The sequence below is a fragment of the Chenopodium quinoa genome, unplaced genomic scaffold, assembly GCF_001683475.1.
Source record: "Chenopodium quinoa cultivar QQ74 unplaced genomic scaffold, ASM168347v1, whole genome shotgun sequence".
NCBI lineage: Eukaryota > Viridiplantae > Streptophyta > Magnoliopsida > Caryophyllales > Amaranthaceae > Chenopodium > Chenopodium quinoa.
In genome coordinates, this window is record NW_018745000.1 from 4,108,960 (window position 1) to 4,131,565 (window position 22,606).

General features: G+C 35.7%; 1 long non-coding RNA gene across 1 annotated transcript; it reads right to left on the reverse strand.

The window, feature by feature from the left end:
- Positions 1–17,465: 17,465 nt before the first annotated feature.
- On the reverse strand, positions 17,466–18,741 carry LOC110707431. The gene is made up of 2 exons (XR_002508487.1): positions 18,372–18,741; positions 17,466–17,657 (listed from the first exon to the last, which is right to left on the reverse strand). It is a non-coding gene; the product is annotated as an uncharacterized LOC110707431 (long non-coding RNA).
- Positions 18,742–22,606: the final 3,865 nt, after the last annotated feature.

A 22,606-nucleotide genomic window follows, 5' to 3' on the forward strand; every position in this document is an offset into this window, starting at 1 on the left:
TTAATCTTGTTAGTATCATGCCTAGGATCTTGCTATTATTATGCTTTAACATGATTATTATGATTATTATTTTGATGATTATTATTATGATAATTATAATTATTGTGCTTATTATTATGTTGATTGATATTTTTATTGTTATTGCTTGATCACGTCTTTTATGCATGTTTAAAGGGAATTGGTACTTGTAATCATGCTTAATAAGATATTAATAATCTTGTTTAGGGTTAACGTGATTATTGTAGACACCCATTTGTGTCACCCCAAAACCAAACCCGGTGATGAGTACCTTTCACGTTGAATCATAATGGAATGAAGCGAAAGTGTGGAAAGTCTAGTGTTGCGGATAGTTTTTAATTTATTTTCTCTTCTCTCTGTTTTTAAAACTTATTTTAAGAAAACAGTCAATCCAGTTTGGGTGGTCCATGGTATGGGTCCAATAGTAGTGTAGTTGGATGGAGTTTGAAAAGAGGTTTCCAACGATATATTATAATCCCAATTCCGATGAATTTTGAGGAAGTTATGACCAATTTACTAAACTGGGCCCGGTTTGAGCCTTATGTGCGGCCCAATGATCTAGAGGAGGGCTTAATATGATTTATCATTCCTAATGCAATTAGGAATGGTTTTAGTCTTCTAGATTCTTCTAGAAGGTTCTTTTCATTCCTAATTCAATTAGCATTGATAAATTGACTTTTGTTGACTTTGCAGAGTTTTAATTAAAATCAAATAGCATTTTTGAGGAAAATATACGATTTTATCCTCTAGTACGGCAAACTTATCTGATTTTCGAAAACGCGTCAAAAACAGGCCTGGCGCCTGACTCCATGCATTGGCGCCTGGTGTCAGCCATTGGCGCCTGGCGCTAGTGTTGGCGCCAGCTCTGTTTCACGTGCGCCAAGACTCTGTTTTGTTAATTTTATCTTTTTGGCTGATTTCTCTATAAATAACGTATTAAAAACTCTGTTTTAATTCATCAATAATCAGCTTTTCAATTATAATCACCTACAATCAGTTTTCAATTCTCTTTCATTCTCTTTGATCATTCACTAATTCTCATCAAGATTTCCTTAATCCTTTATTCATCTCTTTCTTTCTCTCTCTTTCTTTTTCAAACCTTGCTTTTATATACAAAATTCTGCATTCACAAGATCTAGAAACACCTAGCCATATTCGAAGTTGCCTTAGCCCTAGACGTGAAAGGTTTAATTTCTGAGGGTTTGGTCCCAAATCTCTCTTTCCATTATTTAATTTAATTGTTTGTTTATTATTTTCCTTGAAGTTACTAACGTGTGTATTTTTGTTATTAGAAAGAGGTACGAGGCATCAAAGTAAGTGCTTTAATGGTTTTTATTGATGTTATGATGTAGAAATCATGTTTATATTGTTATTATGATATTCCTAGTATCATGTCTAGGGTAATTTTAATATCAAGTATGGTTAAAAGTATGATGCTTCCTATAATCTTCCTAGTATTTATGATTGTTAGTATCATGTTAGGGTTAAAGATTTTATTTTTATTTCTTAGTGACATGCTAGGGTTTGTTATTAATCTTGTTAGTATCATGCCTAAGATCTTGCTATTTTTATTGTGCTTTAACATGATTTATGATTATTTTTATAATTTTATTATTGCTATTATTATTATTATTATGATTAATATGATTGTTATTATGATGATTATTGTTATGATTATGATTATAATTATTATTTTGATTATTGTTATGATGATTGTTATTATCATGATATTTATTATTATTATGTTGCTTGATGATTTTATTGTTATTGCTTGATCATGCCTTTTATGCATGTTTAAAGGAAATTTTGTACTTGTAATCACGCTTAATAAGATATTTAATAATCTTGTTTAGGGTTAATTTGATTATAATTCAAGTGATCGCCAATAATAGTTTTATTTGTGCATTAATATTCAACCAACATAGATAAACAGGTTTTGGGTTAATCCTATTGATTGCATGTTAGTCAAAAAGCGCACATGAATACAATAAGAATAAAGTAGAGGCCTATTATTAGGGCAGGTTCAATCTCTTTTAGGTTGGATTTGTACCTTCATCTTCGAACCCTTATTTGGTTATAGACCTTATGCAGTTGACGATCTCTTGGATCGTTAAGGGGTGTAACCTTCACCCTGTGAACGGTTTACAAGTTCCTAAAACTTGTTGGCGACTCTTTTGCTCTATCTTTTTCCCTTTTGGACGCCACCGTACTTTAGTGTATGATCACAGTGGGGTTCAAACTAGGGGTTAGCGCTTGAAATTTATTCCCCACAATTATAATTCAAGTGATCGCCAATAATAGATTTATTTGTGCATTAAATTCAACCAACATAGATAAGCAGGTTTAGGGTTAATCCTATTGATTGCATGTTAGTCAGAAAGCGCACATGAATACGATCAGAGTAAAGTAGAGGCCTATTATTAGGGCATTCAATCTCTTTTAGGTTGGATTTGTACCTTCATCCCCGAACCCTTATTTGGTTCAAGACCTTATGGAGTTGACGATCTCTTGGATCGTTAAGGGGTGTAACCTTCACCCTGTGAACGGTTTACAAGTTCCTAAAACTTGTTGGCGACTCTTTTGCTCTATCTTCTTCCCTTTTGGATGCCAGCGTACTTTAGTGTATGATCACAGTGGGGTTCAAGCTAGGGGGTTAACGCTTGAAATTATTCCCTACAACCCGCTGCCTTTCAACGTTGTATGATGAGCATCTTTTCTGATTTCATAGAGTCTATTATGGAAGTCTTTATGGACGATTTTAGCGTGTATGGTTCTTCATTTGATTCATGTCTAATTAATCTCGCTAAAATTTTGAAACGATGTGAGGAATGCAATTTAGTTCTAAATTTGGAGAAATGTCACTTTATGGTGACAGAGGGAGTAGTTCTTGGTCACATTATATCTTATAAGGGCATGCAAGTAGACAAAGCTAAGATTTCAGTGATTGAGCAATTATCTCCCCCAAATAATGTTAAGGGAGTTAGAAGTTTCTTGGGTCATACGAGGTTTTATCGTCGCTTTATCAAAGATTTTTCTAAAATTGCTGAACCATTGACTCAGCTTTTTCTCAAGGATGCTCCTTTTATTTTTACTGACGAGTGTCTTGAGGCTTTCAACAGGATTAAGCAGGCTTTGATATCGGCACCCATCATATGTGCTCCCGATTGGAATCTTCCTTTCGAGATCATGTGTGATGCAAGTGACTTTGCGCTAGGAGCCGTGATCGGACAAAGAAAGAACAAGGTTTTGCATGCTATTTATTACGCAAGCAAAAATTTGGATGAAGCTCAAGTCAACTATGCCACTACGGAGAAGAAGTTTCTTGTTGTTATTTATGCTTTAAAAAAATTTAGATCATATCTTGTTGGTTCTAAAGTCATTATTTTCACTGACCATGCAGCATTGAAGTACTTGATAGCTAAGTCGGAATCAAAGCCAAGGCTACTCCGATGGGTTTTCTTGCTCCAAGACTTTAACATCGAAATAAAAGACAAAAAGGGAGCAGAGAACGTAGTGGTAGACCACTTGTCACGTATCAGGTATGATGAGGGTAAGTATTCTCTTCTTATAGATGATTTTTCCCTGATGGCAACCTATATGCAGTTGTAGAGCAACACCCATGGTATGCAGATTTTGCTAATTATTTAGTGGGTGGTACTCTACCTCCTAACTTGTCCTACCGACAAAAAAAAGAAATTCCTTTATGATGTTAAACATTATTTTTGGGATGATCCTTTTTTGTTTCGTGAGTGTGCAGATGGATTATTTCGCAGGTGTGTTCCTGAATGGGAAGTCCACGATGTGCTCTCTAGTTGCCACACCTCACAATATGGAGGACATCATGGCCCCACTAAAACGGTGGCCAAGATTAATGAGTCGGGTTTTTATTGGCCTACAATGTTTAAGGATGCTAACATTTTTGTGCAGGCTTGTGACTCTTGCCAGAGGACTGGCAACATCTCGCGGCGGCATGAGATGCCCCAAACCGGAATTTTAGAAGTTGAAATTTTTGACGTTTGGGGTGTTGATTACATGGGACCGTTCCCTTCTTCAAAAGGGAACCGCTATATTCTTGTCGCCGTCGACTATGTATCCAAGTGGGTTGAGGCCATCGCCACTCCTACCAATGATGCCAAGGTGGTCCACAGACTTTTCAAGAAGACTATCTTTCCAAGATTTGGCGTGCCTAGGGAAATAATAAGTGACGGAGGATCTCACTTTCATGAACGGAAGTTAGACACCCTCCTCAAAAAGTATGGTGTCTACCATAGGACAGGTCTAGCCTACAACCCCCAAACTAGTGGCCAAGTTGAAGTTTCTAACCGTGAGATCAAGGCCCTTCTAGAGAAGGTGGTGGCAAAGTCAAGGAAAGATTGCAGCGATAAGTTGGATGACACCCTTTGGGCGTACAGAACTGCATTCAAGACCCCTATAGGTACTACTCCGTATAGACTCGTGTACGGTAAAGCATGTCATCTCCCGGTCGAATTGGAATATAAGGCATATTGGGCTATTAAGGAGCTCAATTTGGATGCCAAACTAGCGGGAGAAAAGAGGTTACTTCAACTTAACCAACTCGATGAGTTCAGGTTGACGGCCTATGATAGTGCTCGAGTCTACAAGGAGAAGACAAAGAGGTGGCACGACAAAATGATCCTTCCGAGAGAATTCAAGGAGGGTGATAAAGTGTTACTATTCAACTCTTGACTTAAAATTTTCCCAGGAAAGTTAAGGTCAAGGTGGTCGGGTCCTTTTATTGTAAAAAGGGCCAACAAATTTGGTTCTGTGGAGGTTTTCGACGAACATGGTAACGAGTTCAAGGTTAATGGCCAAAGACTCAAGCTATATCATGAGGGGGCTACAATTGGTGCAAATGAATTACTTCACCTAAGCGGTTCCGATTCACTTTGAGTTTCAATGTGGTAAGATGGGTCGTGCGGGACCTAGATAAACCAGCGCTTTACGGGAGGCAACCCATATTTCTTGCTTTCTAGACTAATATTTTTCTTTATTTTTATTTTTACTTTTTCTTAGAGAGGTGAGGAGAGTGAAATTTTACCTTTCATGAGTGTTTTGTACAGGTTTTAGATCACAAAGTACAGAGGTTTCAAGAGAAAAAGGCGAAGAAAGAGAAGCTCCACGATTGGGTACGGGACCGATCGGGCGAGGCTCGCCCGATCGGGCGCGTACCTAAGGTCCAGAATTGGAGTTTATTTCGCTCGATCGGGCGAGGAGTCCCGATCGGGCGCGCAATATTGATTTTGTCGGAGCTTAATTTTGCCCGATCGGGCAAGGAGTCCTGATCGGGCGCGCAAGTAAGGAAAGAAATCAAGGGAAACTTCGCCCGATCGGGCGAGGCCGCCCGATCGGGCGGAATTTTGGAGAAATCGAGTGCCAAAAATGAAATATCGGGCGAGCAAAATGGCGATTTCCAAGTTCGTGTTCGAGCCCGATCGGGTGGAGGTCGCTCGATCGGGCGCGCACTTTACATTTCAGCAACAACTACTTTCGCCCGATCGGCTCGCCTATTTCATCCGGAGGATTTATTATCTTTCTCCCTTTCTCTTTTCTTTTTCTTTCTTACTTCTTCTTTCTCTTTCACACTTTCTCTCTCTAAAACCTCCATTTTCAAACCTTCAACTTCACTCTCTTTTCAAGATCTCCTCAAATTCATCCATCAAAACCTCAAATTTTTTACATATTATTAATCCTCACACCTTCCTCTACATTTTCCACCCACTTTCTCCCACTCTCTCTCATAAATTCTTCTAACCCTTAGAGAGAGAAAACTTCAAATACCCAATTTTCCACCTACATATGGCTTCAAAGCGTTCTAGGCAACAAAGGGGCGAAAGTTCGAGGCAACAACAACCAATGGTCAACCCGGAGCTCCAAGTACCGGGATGGGAGGAGGTTGTTATCACCTCGGGGAAACAACAGGCAAGGATGCTAAATCTCATTGACAAACAGGTAATCTCCACCTGCTTTGTTCATCATCCTACGTTATCTAGATTAGTCTTGATAAATATGTGGAAAAATAGTTTAAGGGTATAGGCATGAGTGGTTTCTTCCAAATGTGCCATGATACATATGATTATTTAACATTAGAATTGATCTCTAGTTTTAATGTTATTAAAATGAATGTTATAATCACTCATGTGCAATTCCGATTATTGAACAACGATGTGCGATTAACTCTTAAAGAATTTGGGAAGTTGTTTGAATTAAAATTGGATAAACCAATCGAACCCTCCCAAGACCACATTGTTGTGGTCTACAAGAGACTCACTGGGGAGGGTTTGGCTAACCTCCAACACGCCAAAGGGACATGGATTCAACATCTCGTCCCAAAGTTTGGGCAAAGATTTTCCGGCCTCACTATTTTTGGGAGGCATGAACAGGCAAATGTAAGGAGGGATGAATTAGAATTATTGGCATCCTATGTAATCCGCAATGCTGAAAATTTGAACATACCCCATAGGATAGCCAATCACTTTCAAAGGGCGGCCAATGCGGCCGAAGCTGGTAGGTCTAGGGCATCTATCTATTTTGGGGGGTTAGTGACCCATATTGCCATAAAACACCTAGGTTGGAACCCGGATGGGCATAGGAAAGTGGCGGGGTCAAACCTCATGGACCTAGCTTATTTAGGGATCCTAAACTGGGTGCAACCCGTGGGAGGTGACACTTGGTGGATATTCCACCAACAATCGGGTAGGAGAGACCAATCCTTTACCTTACCCAACCTCGCCTTGACCAAATTTTAGAAAGGGAAGCCTTCTTACTCATTTGAGATTAATGGTCAGGGTGAGGTTCAAGTACCTCACCCTTCACCACAACCCCACCAATCACCCCAAGACCAATCCCCCCCACACCATTCACAACACTACCCACCACCTCCACCCTTCACCTATGGCATACCCACTTCCTCGGTCGACTATAACGTCGACCCCAATTCCCCTTATGACTTTTCGGCTTTTATGAGCCAACTGGACCGTATAGAGATGGGGCAAGGGAGAGTAGAGGGCATGGTGAAAAACCTAGATTCTAGGTTAAGCACCTTGGATAGTCGGGTAGGTCACATAGAGAGGAACCTTGGGAGGGGTCTATACCCCATGTATGATGACTATGCACGCCGAGGGGCTATCCCCCCCGAGGCATTAGTTCCCGACTGGTTCCAATACCCCCAAGGAGGGTATTCCACCCCCGGAGAATTTGGTACTTATGTGGACTACTCTTCAGTCCATGGATATGGGGGTGACGCTCCTTTTGGGGGTATGGGGGGAAATGTGAACCCTAACTACTTTGCAGGTGGTTCGGGTTATGGTGGTGCTGGAACGAGCCAGGGTGGTGTCGTCTCGAGCTATGGAGGAGGGTATGAGAGGATGGATGATGATGAGGAGTAGCTTCTCCTAGCTACCTTCCCAAGTCAATGAGGGCATTGCTTGATTTGGCTTGGGGAGGGGAGATTTCTTGTATATATGGTAACTCTCTTTCTCTCTTCTCTATTTATTGCTTTCCTAGTGTAGTTTTTATTGCTTTCCTTTATGGAAAAAAAATACAAAAAAATTTGAAGAATAAAAAAAATTCAAATATACGTTCCAATTGTAAATCATGCTTCCCTGTGTCCCATACTTAGGAAATATTATTTTGATTCTTGGTATATGATAATGAGCTTTGTGAATTGGTTGATCATGATTTGAAGTTTAATTGTTTGGATTCCTAAACATGCGTCAATTTTGCTAACTATTTGTGAATATAGTGCTTGACTAGTTGATTTGGTTAGGAAAGTGTGTTAGTTCCCGGTATGTCAATGAATTTGAGTATTGGTTTGCAACTATTAGTAATGTTTATATAGCTCAATATTATGCACATTGAGGAGGACGAAGGCATTTGTTCTCTTAGGAAGCCTTCAGACGATATTAGATACATTTGTTCCCTTCTTGCTACCCATGTTGTTGCTTGTGCGTACCCTTTTATTGTTTATTTAGCCACATTACAAGCCTATATGAGCCCCATTGGTTACTAGTCCCAAGCTTGGCTTGGGGGAGCTATTAGTTGGTGAGGTGAGGGAGTTGTGGTGTGCACATTATTTGCACAATGTGGAAATAAAAGAAGAGTGATTGTTCTTTGATATTATGATTGGAAAATATTGATGTTTTGTGTTACAAAGTTTAAAATTTCCAATGTGAGATAAAAAGAAAAAAAAAGAAGAGCAAAAGAAAAAAAAAAAGTTGTTTCATATGTTCAAATGTTCTATTTGAAGGTTGTTCAAGAAAAAAAGAAAAGAAAAAAATTCAAAGGGAAAAAAAAAAGTTCAAGTTTGAAAAAAAAAAAGAAAAGAAAAAGAATAAGTGGTTCAAAGTTTGTTTTAATTCACTCTATTCCATATTATCATATTTTGTGAGTGAATATGTAAGTGTTGGGATTGTGTTGTATATATGATTATTTGGTGAACTTTTGTAGAGTTGAGTTGTGATTGGAGATGTTTTGGTCATCACTTGTTGTGACCTTGGGTTTTATTAGGATATGGCTCCCTTTACTCTCACATTTTCCTAAATTTATCCTACCCTTTACCCTAGCCTTACATTAATTACAAGCTTTAAAGACCTTCCGACCTTTGTGCATAGAGTTGTATGAATGTGAAAGTGTTGTTTATCAATGCAAGTTATGATTTGACATATTTCGATTCGACTAGTAGGTTGAGCGTTTCATTGTTTTATACACACGAGAGTGTGAGATGGGAGGGCATTGTTCACAGATAAAGGGGTTGGTTGGAGAGCGATCGGGTACATCTTTTACTCGCCACATAAATGAGAGTTGAGTGCGTGAGTACTAGTCTTGAATTCCATATGCTCATGTGGTTTGCTTTACTTGACAATTGTTGGGGATGAAGGATGATTAGATGAATGAGATTGATTGACATTGAAGCATGTTCATTAGATTTGTCTTGAATCGTTTGTGCTTGGTTTTGTTTATTGGGATGAGGTATGTTTTATATGTTCATTGATGAGCTCTTTGCTTAGGGACAAGCAAAGGTTTGGCATGGGGGAGTTTGATATGTCCAATTTATATAGTGTTTTACCCCCGTCCCGTGGTCATAATTAGTAGTGTTTTTGGCTCTTTAGGGCCGCATTTATTACTAATTTGTGTTTTCTAGTGTTTTCGTAGTTTTAGTTGAGTTTTACAGGAAGGAAAATTTGCCAATTACTACTGCAAGTTAATACTACTTTGTAAATTACTACCGCAAATTAAAAAAGTTGTGAATTACTACCGCAAAAAATTTTAAGATGTTGCGATTACTACCAAACCCCCATTAAACCCAACTATAACGTCATTATATCACTTTAACCCATGGTTAAAGCCCTTAACCATGACGTCATTATATCCCTAAACCATTTTCTTTTTTTGGGGGGCTGGTTAAAGCCCTTAACCATGGTCAAACACGGGTTAAAGGGATATAATGACGTCATATTTGGATTCACTAGTACAAAATTGACCTAAGGTAACATCACATGGTATCACTTTGAAAGCTAGAAACTGAACTTATTTATAAGTAACACTACTGTAACACTTTAACATTAGGTAACATTGGATTGTAACATTTTGATATTAAGTAACACTTTACTGTAACACACTAACATTTAGATATTAAGTAACACTCTATTGTACCACTTTGATACAGTATTAAGTATTGCTCACTAAGTAAAGGTACCATTTAAAACAAACGACCTTTCTTCATTACCTTCCTAAACTTATTTTGGCATTTCGATTCATTTCTTCATTAGCTTCCTCTTAGCACTACGTCCTTCACCACAACTCCCCTCTACCGTAACCGCCCTCTTCACGGTGCTCCACTATAGCCTTCCTCCACCAGAGCCCTCCTCCACCGAAGTCCCCTTCTGACACATACATCTCCTCGTCTCTCATTCTTTCCCATTAAAGCGCACTGAATGTTCTCCTTTGGGGAGACTTCTGAAATCAATTGAGGCTAATTTTGATATCCATTGAGATGAATTCTCTCGGGTAACTAGTTGACTCTTTATGCAATTATCGAATCTCAATTTCGTAATCTAGGGTTTATTCTTAATTTAATTGTAAGTATATTCAATTTAGCGTTCTTCTAAACTCGATTATAATATTAAACTATTGCTTATAATTAATTTTTTATTGAACTATTGCGTGTAAACTTGATTTTTACCGCCCTAGGTGTTCGAAATATGCATATGAATTACCATTGCTGTAGATTTCAGGCTCCAAGAGGAAATTTTTCTAACTTTTTGGATAAATTTTTATGATTTCGATTATTAAATTTGTGTTTCCATATAATTTGCCTTTGATGAATAATCAAAAATAGATGATTGAATGTTTACTAATTTGCAGTTTCAATTGTTTTAAGTTATTTTTACCTTTGGCTATTATTGTTTAAATTTAATCTTTAAAAACATGAATCGAAAATGTTGATGTTATTAGTATGTTCATCCCTAAATAAAAGTTTTCTAACTAATTGAGATAAATCCCAAACCAGCAGCAATTTGATGCAACTTGTTAGCTGATGTGGAAAACTGTTACTAGATTTGTTAGAGGAAGAATAATTAACTAATATGGGGGAGTTTAGTTTTGTTATCACTATTAGTTTGTTATGAGGGAATATTATAATAAATAGAAGGGAGGGAAGGGTAGTAAGAATGTAAGCTCATTCGGAAAAGTTGTAAGTAGAAGTTTTGGAAGAGAATTCCTTCCTCTTGAAAGAAGGAAATTGTGTTGAGTTTACACTGAATATTAATACAATCTATCTTTCAGGTATTGCGTCTTCTGTTAATTTCTATGAATAATTATATATATTGATAATTGTGGAACAACAATTATTTATATATTGATATATGTAAAACTCATATGTGATTACCAATTTGAACGTAATTAAGCAGTGTTTCTTTATATGGTTTTGTTGTCTGCCCATTATGAGTTTGAGTCATTAATTTGGGTTAGATGGCATGGTTTATCTGCTGAATTCCTAAATATGACTGATACGTTGTGTTTTAATGGTCATGGAGTCTCATCAAGCCAACGAAAAAGGATACATCTAGGACTGCTAAGGCTGTCATCTCATGATTTAAGAAAGTTGGGTGGATTTTATATGGATCAGGTAGGTGTCTCTTGATTCTTGGAACTGTTGTATTTATGTTGGTGTGAGAATTCTTTTGTTACAACTTAGTGACTTACAATAGCTATATGGAAGTTATTTATAAGCTAAGGATATGCATTGCCAAACACAAATATGGGCTTATTATATTGAAAAATCTTGTTCAGATTTGGTCTTTGGGTAAGTGATGCTTAAATTAATCAATATATGTCTTGTGTTTCAATGCACATCACAACTTAACAGTTCAGAATCTATATAGGTACTCTAAATCAGATAATGTAATGCAGGGTGGTGTGAAATGTAGAAACAAAATCCCAAACACTTAAGTATCAATAGCCCCTCATCAATATAAGTAACTTTTCCCTACCTTATAAAAAGTATAAGCTTTCTCTTATGAACAGTGTGAGGACTTTAATACCCCTCAAAAAGTTTATTTACGTATTTACCCTCACGTGTAAAGCATATGAGTTTACTTCTTTATTTACCTTTTTCATTTCTACGACTATTAGTTACTTTGGCATAACTTTTCATCTTTCTCTGTCTGATGGAGATCTGAAGCACCCTAAGCACCTCTTCAACATCATCTTTGTTGTCACCATAGTCACATTCACTATAGCAGGTACTTCTTCTTTCTCTATTTCAAAGATTTTCTCTGTCCTCTTAACAGTCATGTTCCTAGAAATAAGAGTGACTAATCCATTTGACAGTATATAATTAAAACTTCCACTACTTTGAAGAGGAAATTGAAAAACGGATCTTTACAACTGCCACAAGCTCTTATGTATATTAGTGGTTATGATCGATAATAATAAATATCCAGTGCCTAAAACAAATTTTGGGACGCATAGATAAAGGGCGGTGAATACTTAGGGAAAAACAAATTATTATCAGTGACTAAACTGATAAACAAAAATGCATGACAGGAGCAAGCAGAGGATACTTGCGGTTGGTGAGGGAGATTTCTCTTATATGGCCTGCCTAGCTAAACAAATTGGTAACACCACCAATGTGACTGCTACTTCCCCCATTCTTAAGGTTTTTTTTTATTAGTTATATTTCTATTGTATGTTGTTCTTAATTTATAGGAGTTTAATTGTATGACATTAATTTGTTGTTTTGACAATAGCTCCCTTCATATTATCATCTATACACTTACGAATCTTGGTCAGTTTGATAGATTCTTTTTAACTTAAAAGAAAATTTCACCTTTTTAGATAGATATTGGCGATGTGGCAGTAGTAAAATAACATTCATATGCTGTATTATTGGAATTTCACTCTATACGTCAGCAATAATATATCATAATTTAATCTTTAAATAAGTTACACACGCTTATATCATTTTTTTTAGTTATGTGTTTCAATGGTTTGATTTGAATGGCTCTTGCAAACTTAAATTAGGCTCTAAGAAATTAAGCCAAATAGCTCAAAATTAACATTAATAGTCTACTTTTAATTAATCCTACAATACTTAGGCTCTAAGAAATTAAGCCAAATAGCTCAAAATTAACATTAATGGCTCTTGCAAATTTAGGCTCAAAGAATTTGATCCCAACATATATTATGTATGCTCTATTCGCAGATAAGTTGCTTTAATTTTCTTGCACGGCGGAAGAATATAAATGGAGGAAGTAGAGAAGGTATATAGAATGAAGAAAAAAAATTACTCAAAGTGTTGTTAAATCCTTTTATGATTAATTACAGTTTTTTAAGATTAAATCTGAAGTCTTGAATCCTTTAATCTTCTCTAAATACACATTTTTATGAATTGATTATTATGTTAAGACTTCCAGTTTGTGAGATTTTTGCTTTATTTATAGTTTAAAGTGCATGTGTTATTATTTTGAGGTCTTTTGTATGATATGTTCAAACTTTATTATAGCTTATTTTGGTTTACTTGTTGCAAATCAAGGGCATAATGTGTTCTTACCTCTTTAGATTGTTAAAGCCTTTTATTCTTGGCTGCTAACTATTTCTTTATTTCTCATTGTGTAAGTTGACTTTAGTTCTAAATCAACATTATTGGCTTCCCTTAAAGAATTTGTAGCATACATCTAGTGTTGTTGTTGCTCTCACTATTACTGATGTCACTATTGCAGCTATTACTACTGTATGCTGTTGTATTCTACTGTAAACTGCTTCTGCTGCTTAAACAGCTTCTGCTGCTGTAAACGGCTTCTGCTACTGTAAACTGCTAGTATTGATGTCTGATGTTTGCTGCTGGTACTGTTAGCTTCTGTTGTTCGCTATTACTGCTAGATGTTGTTGTTTTCATATTACCGCTAGCAGTTGCTAGCTGCTATTACGATTGGTCTACTGGTGACTGCTTTCTACTGGAGTGACTGATATTTTGCTCTTTCTACGGAGTATTTTGTAATTTGGTTGTTTAGTGACTGAATTTGACTTTCTTTTTGTTTAGATTATTTAGACAAATAAAAAAAAAATTGGTGTTTATAGATTTTTTTTTTTGTTTTTTTTTTTTTGTAATGAAACTATGAAATAATACCAATTCAAATTATTCTCTCATATATATTAATTTCACATTTGTAGTTGTATATGTTAATATAATACTTATTTTTAAAAATCTAAAAATTGAATATTTTAAATAATAATATATAATAATAATAGTAATAATAATAATAATAATAATAATAATAATAATAATAATAATAATAATAACAATAATAATAATAATACCTATTAATTAATAAGGTGATACATTAGTTTGCAAAAAGTGATACATAATGTCTAATAAAGTGATAATATATGTCAAAAGATGATTAAAAAATGTTACCTAATAATCAACAAAGTGTTATATTAGTTCGAAAAAGTGATACATAATGTCGGATAAAGTGATACTCTATGATTGAAAAATGTTACCTAAGATAAGTAAGTGTTACATAAGATATAAAAAGTAACATTTTGAAAATGATACTAAATATATAAAAAGTAATACATAAGAGGGTTTATAGTAACACTTTTGAAAGTGTTACCATACGTTACCCAAAGTGTTACATAAGACCTTAGGTAACATGAGCGGAAGTATCACCCAATAAAGTGTTACCTATTGTCTATAATAACACTTTTACCACATTGTGTAACACTTTTTGGGTGTTACTTAAGGTTAGTTTTGTACTAGTGATTTAATGGGGGTTTGGTAGTAATCGCAACATCTTAAAATTTTTAGCGGTAATAATTCACAACTTTTTTAATTTGCGATAGTAATTTACAAAGTGGTATTAACTAACAGTAGTAATTGGCAAATTATCCTTACAGGAAATTGCACTTTTGGAGCATTTTCCCGGGTTTTCATGGATCGACTACGGAAGCTAGAAGGACACGACCATTCTTGAAGCCCAGGATCGGTGAGAGCCGGTGATTAAGGGTTCGGTATGTGATATCGGGGCTATTGGATCAATTAATCAAGACCCGATGAGGAAATCCAGACTGGGCAAAGGAATCGAGCCCAATCGAAATCCAAGCCTCGAAGAAGAAGCCGGGCCCGATCGGACAAGCATACGCCCGATCGGGCGGCTGCACGCAAAGGCACCCTTAAGGAAGAAGCGCGCCCGATCGGGCGCGGCGCACCAGCAGTGGACAGAGAAAAAAGGCGGGCCCAATCGGGCGGCCCTTCGCCCGATCCGGCGCGTGTTTTTCTTAGTAGATGATTAGTTTTGTATTAATTTTTTTTTTGAGGAATGTTTAAGTACGAATTATGTACGTAATTTTTTATTACCCTCTCTTTTAGAATTTCTCTCTCTACTTTGGATATTTTCTCTCTCTTGAATTCTCTCTCAACTTTGTTCTTAATTACTTTCATTAATCAAGATTTCTTTTGGTAACAATTTCTTCTCTTTTAATTTCAGCTATTTTATTTACTTCTTTGATTATGTTTTGCTTTATCTATTTGATTAGTTTTGTTATGATGATGCGTGAGTAGTTTAATTTCTAGGGTTTGTGGGGATCTAATAAATAATATGAAGGGGTAAATTTGTGATTGTTGATTATCAATGCTTGGTTAATTTCCTATTGATTGATTTAATGCTATGCAATTAGGTTTGACCAGATTTAATTGTATGAGTTTAGCAATATTAATTAGAGATTCGACAGATGAGAATTGATGTTTAGCAATATTAATTAGAGATTCGACAGATGAGAATTGATGTTTAGGCTTAGTTTCAATAGGCGGACTAATTTATAATGGTTAAGTCGAGACTCGACAGATGAGATTTAATACCGGTAAATTAACTCTGTGATTATAATACGTAGTGAAAGCCCTTTGTAATCTGATTAATCAATGCTTGATGATTGCTTATTATGATTTGCCCTGGAATATTGTTTATTAGTGAACCTACGCCCTAGGTCTTTTAATATTTAATTTCTCCCTACTTTATTTCCTTCGATCTTATTCTTCGTAGTACAGACTTTATTTGCAACAATATTGGTTACTTTGATAATTTAGATTATAATAATTAATTAGGAGTAGAAAGACTTGTTTCCCTGTGGAGTTCGACCCTACTTCCCTATCTACTTTATTTAGAGGACTTAGGTAATTACTTTTGATTAGGGGATACGACTTTACCCTGTCATTTGACGATCAAATTGTCAAGAACTCTATTCTGGCTGCGAAAGCCGAAATGTTTAGGCTGCGAAAGCCGAAACATTTTTTTACCATCTTTCACCTTATTAAAATCAAGCTAAAGTTTCAATGACATATTGAGGGACTTTAGACCAACGATGACATGATCGAAAGGAAATCATCCCCTTTACTCCTTTTTTAAACCAATTTCTTTTCATGACATGACATCACCCAGAATACCTTTACTTGTGAAAGTGTTCTACATTTGCAAAGGATCAATCTAGATTCTTTAGCGCACTAAGACTAAAATAATTTTTCTTGCCTTAGTAGCTACTTGTCCCAAACACTTAGCGAATCAAGGATCGTTTCGACATCCTTAAAATTTTTGAAAGATTCTCTATTCTTTGAGAACTTTGCAGAGTGAGTCTCGGATTTATTTCCTTGAATACCTTGATCATCGCCTATTCTAGACTCGATCAAAGTGGGGCTAACTGTAGATACCTACTTTTGGCCTCTTGTCCCGAAAGGAAGTGCGATGATGTTACAAAAATCCGTTCTTCATGTTAGATCAAAGTTGAAGTGTTTATGGACTACGAAATGCATTATGAAGTAAGTTAAAACTCATATTTGAGACCAACTAATATTATATCCTTTTCCGATTACTAAATAGGCCTAAAACGTGCTCATACATGTTTAAACTTGATTAATAACGGACCCAAATGCGGTTAATGCAATGAATCGATCCAATGGATCTTACATTGTTGAAAAACGAGCCAAACTGATAAAACAACCATCATATTTCCGTTCATGGACTATTCAAATGGATATCCCTTTCAAAGAGCTTTCCAACGGTATATTATAAGCCCAATTCCGAGTTAAAACGAAAAAGTTATGATCAAAACACCGGGTCCTAAAACTGACACCCTTGCACCCCAACGGCCATATCTTTCTATCCATAAAAGATTTTAACCTAATTCTAACGGTATTAGAAAGTTGACATTCAGATATTTCCAATGATATCTCACACGCATAAATCCAACTTTGAAATCAAAAGTTATGGAAGTTTTAAAAACGCGTTTTCGTATAAGGCAAACCGCATCCCAGCGCAACTCAGTATGTTGCGCGCGCCTGGCGCGCACGACTCATTGAGATGCGCGCGGAACCCAGCGTGACTCAAAGAGTTGCGCGCGCCACATGACGGCGCAACTCTAAAACCCTAAACCTAGATCCCTACGCCTATAAATAGGGATCTTCGTTCAACATTATAGGGACCGAAAAATCAGAATTAAAAACCCTAGCATTCTCAAAACCCAAATCTCAACTTTTCTTACTATCGTACTACCTTTTCTTCTCTATTCCCAAATACTTTCCAACCCTAATTGAATCCATTGAAGTCTTGTAGGTACGAAGAAGAAAGAAAGCACTAGGTGAAAAAAGTGCTTTGGCAGCGGTTCAAACCCGGTCTAAGGCACCGGTTTGAACCGCTGCCTATGTGGGGGGTGCCAAATACCCCCCTTTTTAGCACCGGTTCAAAACCGGTGCCATATACCCAATTAGGCACCGGTTAACCGGTGCCAAAAATGAACCAAAATATTTATTTCATTGGTTTTGGCACCGGTTAAAACTGCCCAAAATATTTTTTTTTTTTTTTTGCCTTTTTCACTTAAAAATTAAATCAACTAAAATAAATTAGAACATCAAAATATAAATTAGAACAAGCGCAAAAGACAATGAAATATAACAATATATTAAACTGTTATTGTACAATACAAAAAAAATATAAAAAAAATACAATGAATTATAATCATACAATAAAATTCAACGTTAAATTGATATTGAAAAATACAAATAAAAAATTACAACATCAAAAACAATATTCCAAAATCAAAGTCTTGAATCCTTGTGCATCAATTAACACCTGCATCAATTAAAAGCCAAAAATCAATAAAACTCACAAAAAAATGCAAAAAAAAACCCAGAAAACTCATGCATCATGTACGAACTCAAAAATCAAAATAATTTAATAAATAAATAACAAAAAAAACCCAAAAAAATCGAAACACAATTGACCACAAAATTTTTGAATGTGTTTTAAATCCCAAAATTTTCGAAGATCAATTAACCCCAAAATTTTGAAAAGCAATTAAACCCCAAGATTTTCGAAGATCAATTAACCCCAAAAATTTCGAAATCAATTATTCCCAAAATTTTTGAAATCAAGTAAAGTCAGAACCCAGAAAAATCAATTAAAAGCAAAATTTTTGAAATCAATTAAACTCAGAACCCAGAAAAATCAATTAAACGCAAAAAAAAAAAAATTCAAAATCAATTTCGAAATCAATTAAACTCAGAACCCAGAAAAATCAATTAAAATTATTCCCGAAATTTTCGAAATCAATTACATTCATAACCCAGAAAAATCAATTTCGAAAATCAATTAAACGCAAAAAAATTCAAAATCATCCCAGAAAATTCAAAAATCAATTAAACCCATCAATTTCGAACAATATTACAACAATCAAACCAAAAAAAAATCAAGGCATTTACCAAAAATAATCAAACCCAGAAACCCTTACGTCGAATATTAAACCCAGAAACATGTAGGTGGCGGCGGTGGTTAGTAAACCCTTACCTCGAATAATAAACCCAGAAACATGTAGGTGGCGGCGGTGGTTAGTAGCGGTGGTGGGCAGAAGACAAAAGGGAGAAGAAAGGTCGGAGAAGAGGGGGGAAAGAAGAGGAGAGTGAGATTGGACAGAGAAGGAGGACAATAGAGAAGAGATCTGAGGTTTCGTTGTGGTCGGAGAGATCGAGAATGAAGGATGACAGAGAGGAGAGAGAAGAGAGAGGCAGCTAATAATAAGAGAGAATGAAGCTGAGTTCTCATTTAGGGTTAGGAATATAAAGGACAGCTAAGGATAAAGCTTGACTGGTTTTTTTTTTTTAATCTAACAAGGGCACCGGTTCAACTGGCACCGGTTCAAACCGGTGTCTTTTTTATTTTTGGCACCGGTGTAGGCCAAACCGGTGCCTTTTCTCATGTTCTAAAATCCCGCCCATTTCTAGACCGGTTTTGGCCACCGGTTTGGCCTGAACTGATGCCATATGGGGGCTGCCTATTGCTATTTTTCTACTAGTGAAGTCCATAAACGCATTAAACGGAGATTAAACATAAAAGAAGAACGGTTAGTTTTCTGAGCACTTAAATAAATCACTTTTCTTTCATTGTTTAAATAACTTTAATTGAATAAATAGTGTTGTTTGATAAATTTAAACAAACTTTTAATTAATTCCACATAGTATCTTGTGTTAAATAATATTAGAATTGAATAATTAATTGATTGATTGATCACCTAAGCCAAGGCGAATCTTGTTTACTTTTGCTCCTTTCACGAATTTGAATTTTATAAAGAATAATGACTTTGCAATGTAATTCCTACATGATTAATGCTTGTAAATAAAATCAACTAAATTACTCTTTAGGTATCACGTTGCATATATTGTTTGGTAATGAAATTGTGAAAAAGGAAAAACTAGTAGAGGCCGCACTAGGGCTAGAATAGCGATTCTCCTTTGAAGGGAACATTATTTTAGTACCCTCGCTTCCGAACTCATTTCTGATTTATGTAGACCAATTTGGGCATGGTTAAACCTATGATTTGTGCTAAATATCCCATGAAATCCACATGGGAGAAAGGCATGAACGAGGTTTATGGGTTTTCCCAAAACTCATTGGCGACTGCTACTTGTTTCTTACAAAAAAGCGTGATGATAGAATCAATTCTAATTCAAGGTCCCCTAAATAGTCAGGAATTCAAATCCTACTACACCTTAACAAGTGTAAAGTCCTAGGCTTTTAAATGGTCATGAGAATCTAAGGAAGGACCCCATACGATGGGATCACCCTCCTTACAGTTTACAAGTTTCTAAAACTTGTGGCGACTCTTTTGCTCTAGTTTCCTTTCCTTTGAACGCCACCATACTTAAGTATATTATCACAGTGGAGCTCAAGTGTGGGATGCTTGAAATATTCCTTACAATTACCAATCATGAAATATCATATATATCTTAGGTATGAGATAGAATCAAATCTTATTTTAATTACGGAAGATAAATCATATTTATTTCCCATGATTATCCTAACTAATTGAGGAGATTCTATCCTAATTGCCTGGTCAATCACAAAATTTTAAATCAATTATTATCCAAAAATAATTATGGGATAATCTCATTATTAAATCAATTATTATCCATATACAACCTTTTGCTCGATAATTATCCAAACTTAACAAAATTAACCACCTCAATTTGATAATTATCTTTCAAAATCAAAACGTATCTTTTGTTTTAAAATCTGATTTTTCATTAAAATAAAATAAGGAATTTTAAATTTTTAGAAACGCGCCAGCCACGTGATGTGGCCAGCCGAAGCTAGCCACGCTGGTCGTACATCGGCTAGTGTACACTACCGCAAGCAACGACGCATAGCAGCAGCAGCGCACGCAACACTTGTGTGGCATTGTTGTTGCTGCTCCTACTGTCCGAGCTACTGCCCCTCCTCGGGACCAACTACAGCGGCGGTCGCCGTGGCTACGCCACCCCCGCACACAAATCCCTTTAATTTTATTTTATTTTTAAATTATAACAATTCTTTTGTTATAAAATAAATTCATTTAATGTGGTCCAATTAATTTCAAAATTAAATCATATTCAATCTTGAAATTAGGATTTTTCATGAAATCAATCGCCAATTCAATTTAACCCTTAAATTAAATAATTTGATCATGAAAAATTCAAAATTTAACATGAAATCAAATAGATTAAAATCATAAATCATATAGGAATTGAATTAAATCAAAACCAAAACACAAAAATCACAATTCAGGGTTTAGGGTTTCGAATTTAAAAATTAAGGGTTTGGGGGTTCGAAAATTTCGGACATATGAGGGCAAAAATTTGGATCTTTTATGGATAATCTTGAGCAAATTAAACAACTATTAATAATTCTATTTGTTAAATCACATTTAAAATAAAAATTGACCTATAATTAAATTATTCTCCCTCCTAATTGAATTAAAATTATGGACATTCAAAGAATTAAAATTCAATATATGTACATGCATAGGCTAACTAATACCACTGTAGGACTTTAGATACTATAAGCGAAATTGCATGAATCATATTCATAAGCATCTAAACACCAAGAACAATGCATAACGCATAAACAACAATTAATAATACCTTTGAAGCGTGAATCCACTAGCAATCGAGCAAGAACAAAAGGAAGACTAAGAACCCCCAAACGTGATTCCTCTACTTGGTCCACGGGCACAGATTAAACCTCCACTAATGCTAGTTAGTTGCAATTGAACTCTTCAATTGACCTTCTACGGAGAAGAGAGAAAGATGAACTAACCACGAACCACCACACGCGCCACCTAGGGTGGCCGACAGTACGGACGAGGGGAGGAGATAGAAAGCCGTGAGTGAGAGAGAGAGAATTAGAGTTTTGGGACTTGGTTGCTTGAATTACAATTAACTGACTTGTCAATTGTGGTTTCATACTAAGTCGTGGATCTTATTTATAGATCATATCTCTAAATAAGAGTTCATGTGAAGCCAAAACTTCTAATCCTAATAAAACTACTCTAGCCCAACACTCTTCAGTATGGTTTATCATGATCTCATGAGGCCCATTAATGAGCTTCTTACTTGTTTAACTTAATACCCTTGTTGTGTGACCACATAGGATCCATTCTATTGGGCTTTGGACTATTTGACTAGCCTAAAGATCATTATTTATCATATCTAGCAACAGACAATGACGGCCTAAAAGAATGAACTTATTATCTCCATAATAGTAATCCTTAATGTATATAGAAATTGCACTTATCGAAGACATAATTCCTTCATATACTGGTTTACGTTGCAGAATTTAGCAGACAACTGACCCCAACCAAATTCCTGCTGCAAACTCTTCTTTGGTGTGCAAACTCAAGAAAGCCTTGTATGGCCTTAAGCAGCCACCAAGAAAGTGGTTTCACAATATTTTTTATACTCTCTTTCAAATGAGTTTTTCTCAATCCAATTTAAATGACAACCTACTCTATAAAGTCACTGATAATCACATTGGTTCTATTCTATGCTGATGATTTGTTCATTTTTGGTAATAATATCACTAATATTGAAATCAATGATATCTGCAGCATTTCATATGAAGGATTTAGGGCCAGTAAGATACTTCCTTGGCATTAAGATTGATAGGATCAATGCTGGCTTCTTTCTATCTCAAAAGAAGTACATCGGTGATATACTGAAAGAATTTGGCATGTTGCAATCTAAGCCTTTACTTATCCTTATGTATAGTCACACCAAATTGACTCCAGACAAGGGTGATCCTCTTCTAGATCCCAGTTCTTATTAGAGACAGATTGGCTACATGATTTATCTCACCATCACAAGGCCTACTATTGCCTTCTCTATTCATATTCTAACTCAGTTCATGCAACATCCTACAACTGCTCATATGCAAGCTGCTACGAGGTGGTTGCACTATCTTTTGGGCTCAATTTATCGTGGCATTCTTCTTGCTTAAAGCTCTGCTGCTACTCTGACTGATGATAGGCACGATTATGCTAAGTTTATTGTTTCTTTTTAGGTCTTTTTTTCCTTTTTAGGTCGCAAATGCATAAATTGTTTGTTTTGTGCTCTATTACGCTTTTTTTTGTTTTTCTTAATGTATCATGTAATTTGATAGTCATTTGGACGCTTTCGAAGTGTTTGGAGTTGATTTGGATGATATTTAGATGGAAGCCGATGAATTGAGTTGATTAATTATAGATACCATGTTCGTGAATGTTGATTTTG